Source organism: Microplitis demolitor, chromosome 6, assembly GCF_026212275.2.
Source record: "Microplitis demolitor isolate Queensland-Clemson2020A chromosome 6, iyMicDemo2.1a, whole genome shotgun sequence".
NCBI classification, from domain to species: Eukaryota; Metazoa; Arthropoda; class Insecta; order Hymenoptera; family Braconidae; genus Microplitis; species Microplitis demolitor.
In genome coordinates this window covers 13,396,193-13,407,140 of record NC_068550.1, presented here as the reverse complement: position 1 = coordinate 13,407,140, position 10,948 = coordinate 13,396,193, and positions in this window count along the sequence as shown.

Below are 10,948 nucleotides of genomic sequence, written 5' to 3'. Positions count from 1 at the left end.
CGTTGCCTTTTCTGTAGCTTGGAGACGGAATCTTAATATGGTCGACCACGGTTAGGTGACCGCTCGTCCTCTCGGTGTCTGGGAGCCTTCCTCAACTGCTCCCGAGGAACATTTCCTCCGTACTCCTTCTTGTACGGTCCCATCGCCTTCCACTTTTCTCCACAACTGGGACACGTACGGGCTGTATAATTTGCCCTGCCGCACATCTGGCAAAAAGTCTTTCGGGCCTCTGGGCACGCGCTGAAAGGATGCCCTTCTTTACGGCAGTTCCAACAAAGACGTGGCTTGCCCATCCACGTGAACTGCTTCCTCTTGATCTCTTCTGCTGGAGCCGCATTCTCTCGACCTGGAGCTGAGGTCGTGCTGTGTGCCGGTTCTCGGGCACGCTGGAGCCTGTCTTGCACCGATGTTTTCCCCAGTGGTGTCTTTGGTGGGGTTGGTGCAGCTGATCGCGCCGCCTCTCTCTCCCGAATCTTCTTATTCCAATCCAGTAAGGATTGAGATGGTGGTCTTGGTGGTGACTTGGGTCGACCCTTACTGGATCCAGAGGTTTGAGCGGGTGGTACCTCCTTGATGACTGGAGCAGTACTCGGTGGTGTCGAGGTGGACGACACTACCTTCCTTCCGGTTCCTAGGGTGGCTGAAACCGCTTCCTGGACCACCTCCATAGGTGTCTGTAGCGTAATCTCCGGTTCTGTCTGAGTACTGGAACTGAGTAAGGTCAACGGCTGGACCTGGACTCCAAAATCTCGAGTGGCATCCACGTCTCGGATGTCACTTGTAGTGGACCGCTTGAACTTTACTCCAGATAGCTCCTGGAGCGGACAACCTATATCCCTGGGGTGGCTCATACGAACGGCCACTTTCCCCAGTGCCTTGAGCAGACCGGGCTTGAAGTAGTCAAGCCACCTCAAATGCTTGACGTATGGGCGGATGGGGTCCCATAAGGTGTTCTCATCAAGCCTCATCGGCAGCTCTCCTGGTAGACCTTCATACAAGCTGTCGGTCTCCGTACCTGTATCGCTAGCATAATCCTCCTGATTAGCCTCTCACTCCTTGCTGTAGCCTGATGCCCCCTGGTTTTCTGGCATCTCTCTCTGGGAGGGATTACTCGCTTCCTCGTCTCCCAAAGGCATCTCCGGCATTGTCGTAGCCGTCGATACTTCGTCGTCGTCGGCGGACAAGTCGATGAGCAAGACCTCTTCGAGGCCATCCATCTCCTCCTGCAAATTCCTTTTGTCTTGTCCTGACATACTGTAACTGTACTCAAAAATCTGAAACAAACAACTTATTAAGTTCTGTAGCCTTTAACGTATCATAACTGTAGCAAGAAAGAGACAGAAAGAAAGTCAGATAGCAGGTATACAAGGTTTTAAGTGTTGAATAGAAAATCTTCCGATTACTCGGCCTGCTAAATCACTCAGCTCATATATCGTGCGTGATATTTTCCTTGATACCGTGAATGGACCACTGAACTTATCACTCAGCTTGGCTGACACGTGTTTAGACCCACTGGACAATGAGAAATGTCTTTTCCACACTAGGTCTCCTTCTTGATATTCACGATCTCGGTGTCGTTGATTGTAATAATGAGCTTGTTTCTGGAATGCTGTATCTAACGCGTGGACGATGCTTTTCCGCAGGTTGTTTAGCTGTCGCATCCTTGCTTGCCACTCCTGGATCGGACCATGTATTAATTCTGGTTCCCCTTCCACCTCCTGTCGAAGTGAACCTGTAGCTGAGAATTCTCTTCCTGTGTTCAGGAAAGCTGGACTCGTTTGAATGGAACTGTGGTGCGCTGTATTGTGGGCAAAGCGGAATTGTGGTAAATATTTGTCCCACTCCCGATGATTTTCGTCGATGAATGCTGTTATCATCGTCTTGAGCACTCGATTAACTCGTTCAACTGGATCTGCTTGTGGGTGATATGGTGGTGTTGTCATATGCCGAAATCCCACTCTCTCTGCTAGAGATCTGATGTCTCTATTTACAAACTCTGTACCGTTATCTGTCAGAAGAACTTGAGGTTTACCCCATCTCCAAATGACTAATTCTTCTAGAGCTTCACTTATCGCTGTACCTGTAGCTCGCCTAAGTGGTCGTAACTCAATCCACTTAGTATACAAGTCTTGTATTACCAATAGATAGGCATGTCCTTTCATACTCTTTGGTAATGGACCCATAATGTCTGTAGCGATCATTGACCATGGCTCCTCCACTTTCTTTTTACCCATGAAGCCTGCAGGTGGTGCTTGTTCCACTTTGGTACGCTGACAAGTTTCACAGCATCGAACAAATTTCACCACATCCTGGAACATATTTGGCCAATAATAATTCACTGCAAGTCGTCTGTAAGTCTTGTCAACTCCTAGGTGTCCGGCCTCGGGTGTAGCGTGACACTCGGTGATGACTCGCTGATGGAACGCCCGTCTCACGACTAATTTCCATGCGTTGCGGTCTTCTAATTCGGCTTCCACCAAATTTGATGGCTTATGATAGTATAAATTTTCTCTATCTACTCGCCAACCTGGAAATTTACCGGGTCTCCGTTGTACGTCTCTTATTCTCCTATTGTACCAACGGTCCATGTCATCTGCGATGACAGCTAGAGCTTCTTCCTGATCTTCTGGAATTCTCGATAACGCGTCTGGAACGTGATGTAGTGCGCCTTTACGATGAATAATCGTAAATCGATACTCCATCAACTCTAATGCCCATCTGGCAAGTCTACCTGTTGGGTTTTTCAAATTATGTAACCAACGTAGACTGCTGTGATCTGTAACTACTGTAAGCTCGTATCCCTCTAAGTAACACCTGAACTTACGAATTGACCAGATGACCGCAAGACATTCTTGCTCTGTAACGGTGTACTTACGCTCGGTGTCAGTTAGTGATCGGCTTGCATATGCAATGACGCGTTCTTGACCATCGATGTCTTGTGTCAAGGCAGCGCCGAGTCCTACTGAACTCGCATCAGTCTGTAGCGTAAACGGCAGCTTGAAGTCTGGACATGCTAGTACTGGAGCAGAGGTGAGATACTCCTTCAGAGTTATCATAGCCATGTCCTGCTCTGTATCCCACTCCCAAAGTTGATTTTTCTTCAGCAACTTTGTGAGAGATGACGCGATAGTTGCAAACTCAGGAATGAATCGTCGATACCACGACGCCATTCCCAAGAATCTTCTCAGCTGTTTGATGTTACGAGGTGCTGGGAATTCTCGTACAGCTGAAGTCTTCTCTGGATCGATCTGTAGTCCTTCTGAATTCACAATGAATCCTAAGTAGCGAACCTCTGAGCAACAAAATTCGCTCTTCTCCCGGTTGATTGTTAATCCGGCTTGCTGTAACTTGTCTAATACTTTCTGTAGCCATAACAGGTGTTCTTCGTATGTCTCCGTCTCGATAATAATGTCATCGAGATATACGAACACGTATGGATACATTTCTGGACCAATTAGTTGGTCAATCATACGCTGGAATGTTGCTGGAGCGTTTGTTAGGCCAAAAGGCATTCTTTTAAACTGGAACAGTCCACGACCAGGCACTACAAAAGCAGTTTTTGGTCTTGCTCGTTCGGTAAGCGGTATCTGGAAATAAGCTTGACTTAAATCGAGAGTTGTGATGTATCTGGCTCGTCTTAGTTGATCCAGTATGCTCGTCATATTAGGGATCGGGTAGGCATCTTTTACTGTAACTGCATTTAATTTTCGGTAGTCAATGCAGAACCGCCATTTCCCATTTGGCTTCTTCACCATAACTACTGGACTAGACCACTCACTGTGGGATACCTCAATGATATCCTCATCTAGCATCTTGTCGACTTCTTTCCATATAGCTTCCAGGAGTATTGGCGTGACGTTGTACGGTTTTTGTTTGACTGGTAGATTGTCTCCGACGTCAATGTCATGCTCTGCCAATTTGGTAGCTCCTAGTTTTCCTGGAGGACGAATATTTTTATCCAGGAACGTCTGTAGCGTGTCTCGCTCTGCGGGGCTTAATGACTGGATTCCACAACAGATAATTGCACACGATGAAGTTGTCTCTGCTGTGAACTGGAACTTGCTGTCAGGTTGTGTTCGAGTGTACCACTTGTTGCCAGCAAAATCAATTATCATCTCCATCTTCTTGAGAAAATCCAACCCTAGTACACATGGTTGGGATAGTGATGGCATTAAATATAATTGTGCTGTAGCTGTCTGATTTCCTATCTGTAACTCAACCGCCGTCATCTGATTAACTCGCTGTACATCTCCGTTCGCGAGTATCACTCGTCGTGTTGGTACGGTCTCAGGCGATAAACGTAGTTGAGTAACTAGAGCAATTCCCTCAGGTCCTAGAAATGATTTTGAGGCTCCTGAGTCAATCAAAGCTTTCAGTGGATATCCTGCTATCCAAACTGTGATAAAGAAAGCTGTAGGTGACTTCTTGATGTTGCTCTCAAGGGTGTTCTGTAACTGATTACTATAATACATCTCGTCGGGTAACGGTGGCTCGTTATCTTTTCCTTCGATTGACTGAGTGAAGTCAATCACATCCTGACCGAATCTTATAGTACCATAACTATCTGTAGCGGTGCCGGTCATACCTTGGCAAGTCATGTCCGACTCTGTACAATCGCCTAGTGAGTCTAGAGTCGGTGAATGACTCACTACTTCCCGTTTCCCGGATTGCAGGAAGGACAACTCACTGTTGTCACTCCGGATGCTCGGCACTTGAAGCAAAAGCGTCGTCGAGGGTCAGGACAGTTCCTATGACGATGTCCTGTCTTATCGCAGTTCCAACATCGGAACTCGTTAGCTGGTGTTGCAAAAACTGGAGCTGGAATCTCAGTTTTTGACTTCTCTGAATCTGTAACAATACTGGATGCTAGGGGTTCAAGCAAATCTTTGGTAGCCCTAGTATCGTTTCCTTTAACTGGCCGTTTTGTTCTCTCTGAGAACCTCTGATGTTTATTGGCTTGACGGCCATGTCTCCTTAGCTGGAGCGCGTCGAGGTGTTCAGCGACGACCTCATCTTCTGAGTAGTCGTTCTCTTCATCTTCTACTCCATCATCTTGAGCTGCTCTCACTTGAACGATTCGATGACGACGTCGATCGCGATCGCGGGACTCTGGAGCTCTATCTCCCATAGAATCTCGTTGCTGTAGGTGTCTCGGTTGCGCTTGGTATGCAAACGAGGGACACATTGAGTTGCGAGGTAATGGTGGTGGTCGATAATTACTCGCCCGCTGTATTATACGCTCTTGGCGTATAGCACGACTCTCTAACTCGTCCATAGAATGACAGTCATGCACTGAAATGACTAACTGGAGCGACGGTAGCATGTTACGATGCGTGTATCTAATCCGTTCTACCTCTGGCCATGGCGGATCAGTACGTGAAAATAAGCCATTCATGCAGGCAATATACTGACTTATTGGCTCTTCGCGGGCCTGCGTGCGATTTGAGATCTCTTCACGTAACGACATTTGATAGTCTGGATCTGCAAATCTGGATCTCATAGCTTGCTTTACATCAGACCATCCTCTGAAGCTATGTACGCGACCTCGATACCATATCAAAGCCGCACCACGTAGAGAGAAGGGGATGGCTTTAATTAAATCCTCATCTCTTACTGTAACCATACTTAAACCTTCATCGAATCTCATGATGAAGTTCTCGACGTCCTCGTCGAGTGCGCCACTAAACTGTACATGCCACTTATGCATCATGTTCAGCAGGGTGGTTGCTCGTATGGGTGCTGGAGCTCGTGGATCGTAATCCATGTCATTCTCACCCGGAAATTCATAATCTTCAGGCCTTGGCCGTACTGAATGTCTCCCGAATCGACCTCGTGGTGATTGGCGATAATCTGTAGCATTTACATGCAACGTATGCTGCGTGTGTTCGGTTTGTTGACCAAAGTCACGACTGTAGCGTTTATTCTTGGGTATCGTCCCGGTGAATCCTACTGGTGGATCGGTGTTATTTTCGTTGGTATCTCGTTTTTCTGTATCGTCACCACCGGCTGCATTTTCTGTGTCAAACAGCAGGTTCAACGGTGATTGAAAATGAAATCTCGAATCTTCATCATCTTCACTGGAGTTCGCCCGTTCACCAGGTCTTTTCTGTTTACCTGGATCACTAGACTTTCCTCGTCCGCCCGTCATTTTAGCAGGCACTTTTACCGTGTGTAATAAACTACCTTTTCTTATTTAGACAGAGAAATGATAGAAAAATAAGGAAGGACGAAAATACTGTAGCGTTGTCTTATGAGACAAAGAAATTTACACTGTAACTACGGGTTCAGGGTACCCGGTACTCGAGAGGTAGTAGGCTTAGGCCACCTTTTTTTTTCTCTCTCACTTTTATTACTGTAGCGTTACTGTATACTTGGTATTTACAACTTTTACCTTTTTTTTTTCTGTAGCTGGGTACAAAGAGTGTGAAGGGTAGAGAAAGTTGTAGACAGCAGATAGAAAAGTATTTTTATAATATTCAGCGAGAAATATTTTTAGGTATAATTATTTGGTCTCAAGACTTACCAAAGCTGATGAAATGTCTTTCTGTAATACTTGCTGTTTTACTATAGGCACTCTTTGATTTATTAAACTGAATCTACCGTACAATATTTTCTGTAGCGTTGACTTAATTGATTTTATTTATTAATTATTAAAAATAATTAATAAATTAGACTGTAACTATTTAACAGAACTGTTAAATTATTTTGATTAAATGATTTAATAATTGTAAAACAATTAGTAAATCACACTGTAGCTTTTCAACAATTAAACCAATAATTATTAAAAAATAATTATTAACTTAAACTGTAACTGTATAGAATCGGTATAATAAATGAAGAACGCAATTTATTATACTGAACAATTATTCGCAATTAATTAATATTACTATTAATCAATTAACAATTAATTTATTTAATTATTTATCTGTAGCTGATTTGAATATTTAATGACTGTATTAAATGTAGCTGACTGGAAAATGGACGCTATTAAGCACAAAGAACTTTGATAAAATTTTGAGAAACTGCAGACACGTCTGAAGCACACGAAAAATCACCAAGGAATGATGGACAATGGATGACTCTATCGGGTGGTGTCGATATGTTCGTTGTACCCCCAATTATTCTTTTGGGGGTCTGTAATTGGTTATCAGTTTCTACCCGAGCGTCTTAGCCAATTAGGGACTCTCTAAGGCCCTAGTACCCACTACTAGTGTTACCCCACCTAAGGGTAAGTGTGGCTGGCTTGCGTTTCCCCGCCAACTTCCGAGATTTTCTGGAATTGCGAGCCTCTCGCTCTAACTGTAGCGGCACGTGTCGATGTCTTCGACTCTGCACCTCAACCCATAGGGGGTGAGAGGTTTACATGCCTCAACTTGTTGTTTACACTACAACACTGTAACTTATAGACGCAGTAACGTCTTAATCCTCTGTAACTCGAGAACTTAACAAAGACTCTTTGTAGTTCTTCGAACTGTAGACGAATATTTCCATCGGCATTCTTTAGCGGATTATTTGAGTGTATTACAATGAGAATTTTGTTTTTACACTCGATACTGAGAATTATGACAGAATCGTTCACTTATGTTTGTCTCTTCGAGACTTTACGATGTACGAAATATGATTCCTTTTATAATCTTATACCCCATGTATGTTATTTTTACTCGACTAACTTAAATAATATTTTAAGCTAGAGATAAAATAAAATAAAATAAAATGAAACGTCAATAATTATTTCATACCTGATTACTGATGAATAAAATATCGAGTAACGTCTTACACTGTTTTAAATAATACTTCTGTAACAATACTCAATCTGTAGCTTTCCGCAATGCCATGAACTGTAACGCCATTTCTGGACACGTCTTCTCGCTTCGAGCGACCAGAGCTGAATGCTCACGTCCGTACTCTTCGAAGGTCTCCCTTCGACTCCCTTTTTCTCAATAACCAAAATCCAAAACCTCAAACTAAATCTTATCAATATCAATAACTGACCTCTATATTCAAAATCCATAAATCAATTCCCAAACTCTACTATATCGATAACTGGAGGCTTATACCTCACCAAGCGTACTCACTAAACCTGATTTTGAGTATGGATATCCTTGGTAGTTGCTCTCCTGGAACAGACTTCAGCTGGGATCGTGAACTTAAAACTAAGTGACCTATGACTTCCTCAGCGGTACAAGTGGTCATGGCTTGTCCTCTGAGGCCTGTCAGACAAAAACAATTAAAAATGACCAAACGGCTTCCACAACAGCAACGGTCACAATATTACTGTTGAGGCCTGCCAAACCAAAACTCAAAAACTGATCCCAATCTGCATCCATCAGATTCCTTACATACTGGAGCGCTAGCGTTTCAGCTAGACCTCTGCAATCTACCAAGAAGTCTCATAGGGATAGAACTAGGTTCTATCATCAGATGATACCGGGTGACTAACTCAAGTCCCGCTCCACGGTAACACTGACTTCTCCACGTACTCAAAATTCCAAACTGTACACCAAACTCAACTTTATCTCAAACATTAATCTCAAACAATATTCCCTATTAAATTCCCATAATTCTGATTCTAAATCTTCACTATAATTTTCCTTAACAAAACCCATAACTGTAGCTAAACGTTACTCCATATTTAATTCTTAACTATAACTTAAATCAAAAATCTGTATCAAAATCGTTAATACCTGTACGCTAAATTCTAAGTCTTGAGTTACCATGCTCGTAAATACAGTAAAAATCAGTTGGTGCTTGTGACGTTCACTTTGATTTGACCCCCATACGAAAAATAACGTCACAATATATATGTGTGTGTGTGTGTGTGTGTGTGTGTGTGTGTGTGTGTGTGTGTGTGTGTGTGTGTGTGTGTGTGTGTGTGTGTGTGTGTGTGTGTGTGTGTGTGTGTGACGTCACGACGTCGTATTCTTACTATCAATCAACTTATTAAAAATCATACATGTTATGCCATCTGGTTATGCATAAATTAATTAATAAGCAAACGACTACCAGCTACTAATACGTGTGTAAAGTTATAATTGAATAATTATGAATAAATGAAAAAGTTAAGTAATGAAAAAATTTGTTTTTAAAATTTGAATAAAAATTCAAATTTTTACATTTGTTAATTATTAATAAATAATAAAATTTATTAATAATTAAATTGATGTTGAATAAAATAAATATTGAAATTAAAAATAAATAAATATGAAAAATGAAATAATGAAAATAAATACTGAAATAATATAATTTTTATGAATATGAAATATGAAATAAAAAAAAAAGTAATGAAATAAAATTATGAAATATAAAAATTTTATAAAAATATGGAATAGAATTTTTAAATATCTTCAACTGACAAAGATATTTGTTATTTTTAAAGGAAAATAATTAATAATAAAAAGTTTATCAATAATGAATTAAAATAATAAATGGAAATAAAATATTAAAATTTTAAAATACAATGAAATAATAATTATTAATAAACAAAGTTATTAATAATTGAAATAAAGTAAATTATAAAATGTTTAAATAATAAAATGAATTTATTGCAATAAAGAAAAAATAATAAGAATAAATAAATATTGATTTGTGAATTCGACTCCAATGCTTTATGCGTATGTTGCTAACTGCATTGGAAGTCATGAAATATATATATATATATATATATATATATATATATATATATATGTAAATAATCATAATAAAAAAAGTATTGATTTGATCATAGCCAATAAAATAATTGGTATAATTAAATAATTATTAGAAGGGATGTTACTACCTGGTAACAGCTCTTCTGGAAATCAAAAAAGATTTCAGTTTCCTAAGTGAGCTCATTCGTCATTGACGAAATTTTAATTATTTAAAGGCAAGGTCCTTAATTTTATTAAATCATTGTAATATGATTTAAATGTTTTTAAACTGAATTATAAGAATATAATTCAGAATATTTTTAAATAATTATTGAATTAAAAAAAGTAATAATTAATTTTAATAAGAAAATAATTTTGATAAAATTCCATCAATTCTCAAGAGTTAAGAAGGAAGAATAACAAATAAAAAAAAATCAAATGAATAGTTATTGATAACAATAATAGTCATCAAATAAATCAAGGTATCAATTTAATTGAATAAATAATTCAATATCAAATTTAAATAATAATTGATTGATGTAAATAAATTAAATAACAAGTGAAATCGAGAGTTAAACCATTTTATAAAAGTATAAAATTGTAAATTGCATTTAATTGTCTAATGTAAACTAAATTTTGTTTTATAATAATTTTTAAATAATTGTTTTGATTTAAATAAATTTGGAAGTTGTTTTAATTTTGCTTTTATTATTTTACTTAATTGATTAAATTTTATTTTACTCAATTTTCAGTATTTTAATTTATCTCTTAGACAACAAAACATTTTTATGCTTATTTTCTTTTAATTTTAAATAAACAGTCATCCTTATAGCTCTGTCCCAGTTATTTCGCTAGGCGAAGGCTAAACAGGAGCGCTACTCTTAATATGTGTTATTTTGAAGTAACATATATTAAAAATTTTTGGGGGCTTGTCCGGGATACATAAGGATGCTGTTCATTTTTAGTTAAAATAATAAATTTAACATCAATAATGATTAAAGTAATCAATTTATAAAAAGAAAAGAAAATATTTAAAAAAGAAGTAAATCGAATTTAAAATTTATTCGAATCAAATAAATAATTGGAATAACTTCATTCAAAGAATAAATGATTCTTTATGTCCGATAGAATAGTTACTCGGAAATTTGCAAAAGAAAATAATATAGATATCAATCTGGATCCTCCGGAAGAAAATCCAGGTTCATCCACTGAAAAGCAAAGAAATCCTTATCGACCTAGTGGAAGACGTTCTCTTAAAAATACCTTGATTCCACTTAGTTATTCAAATTTTGCTCAATATAATAATTTACGTAGTACTATAC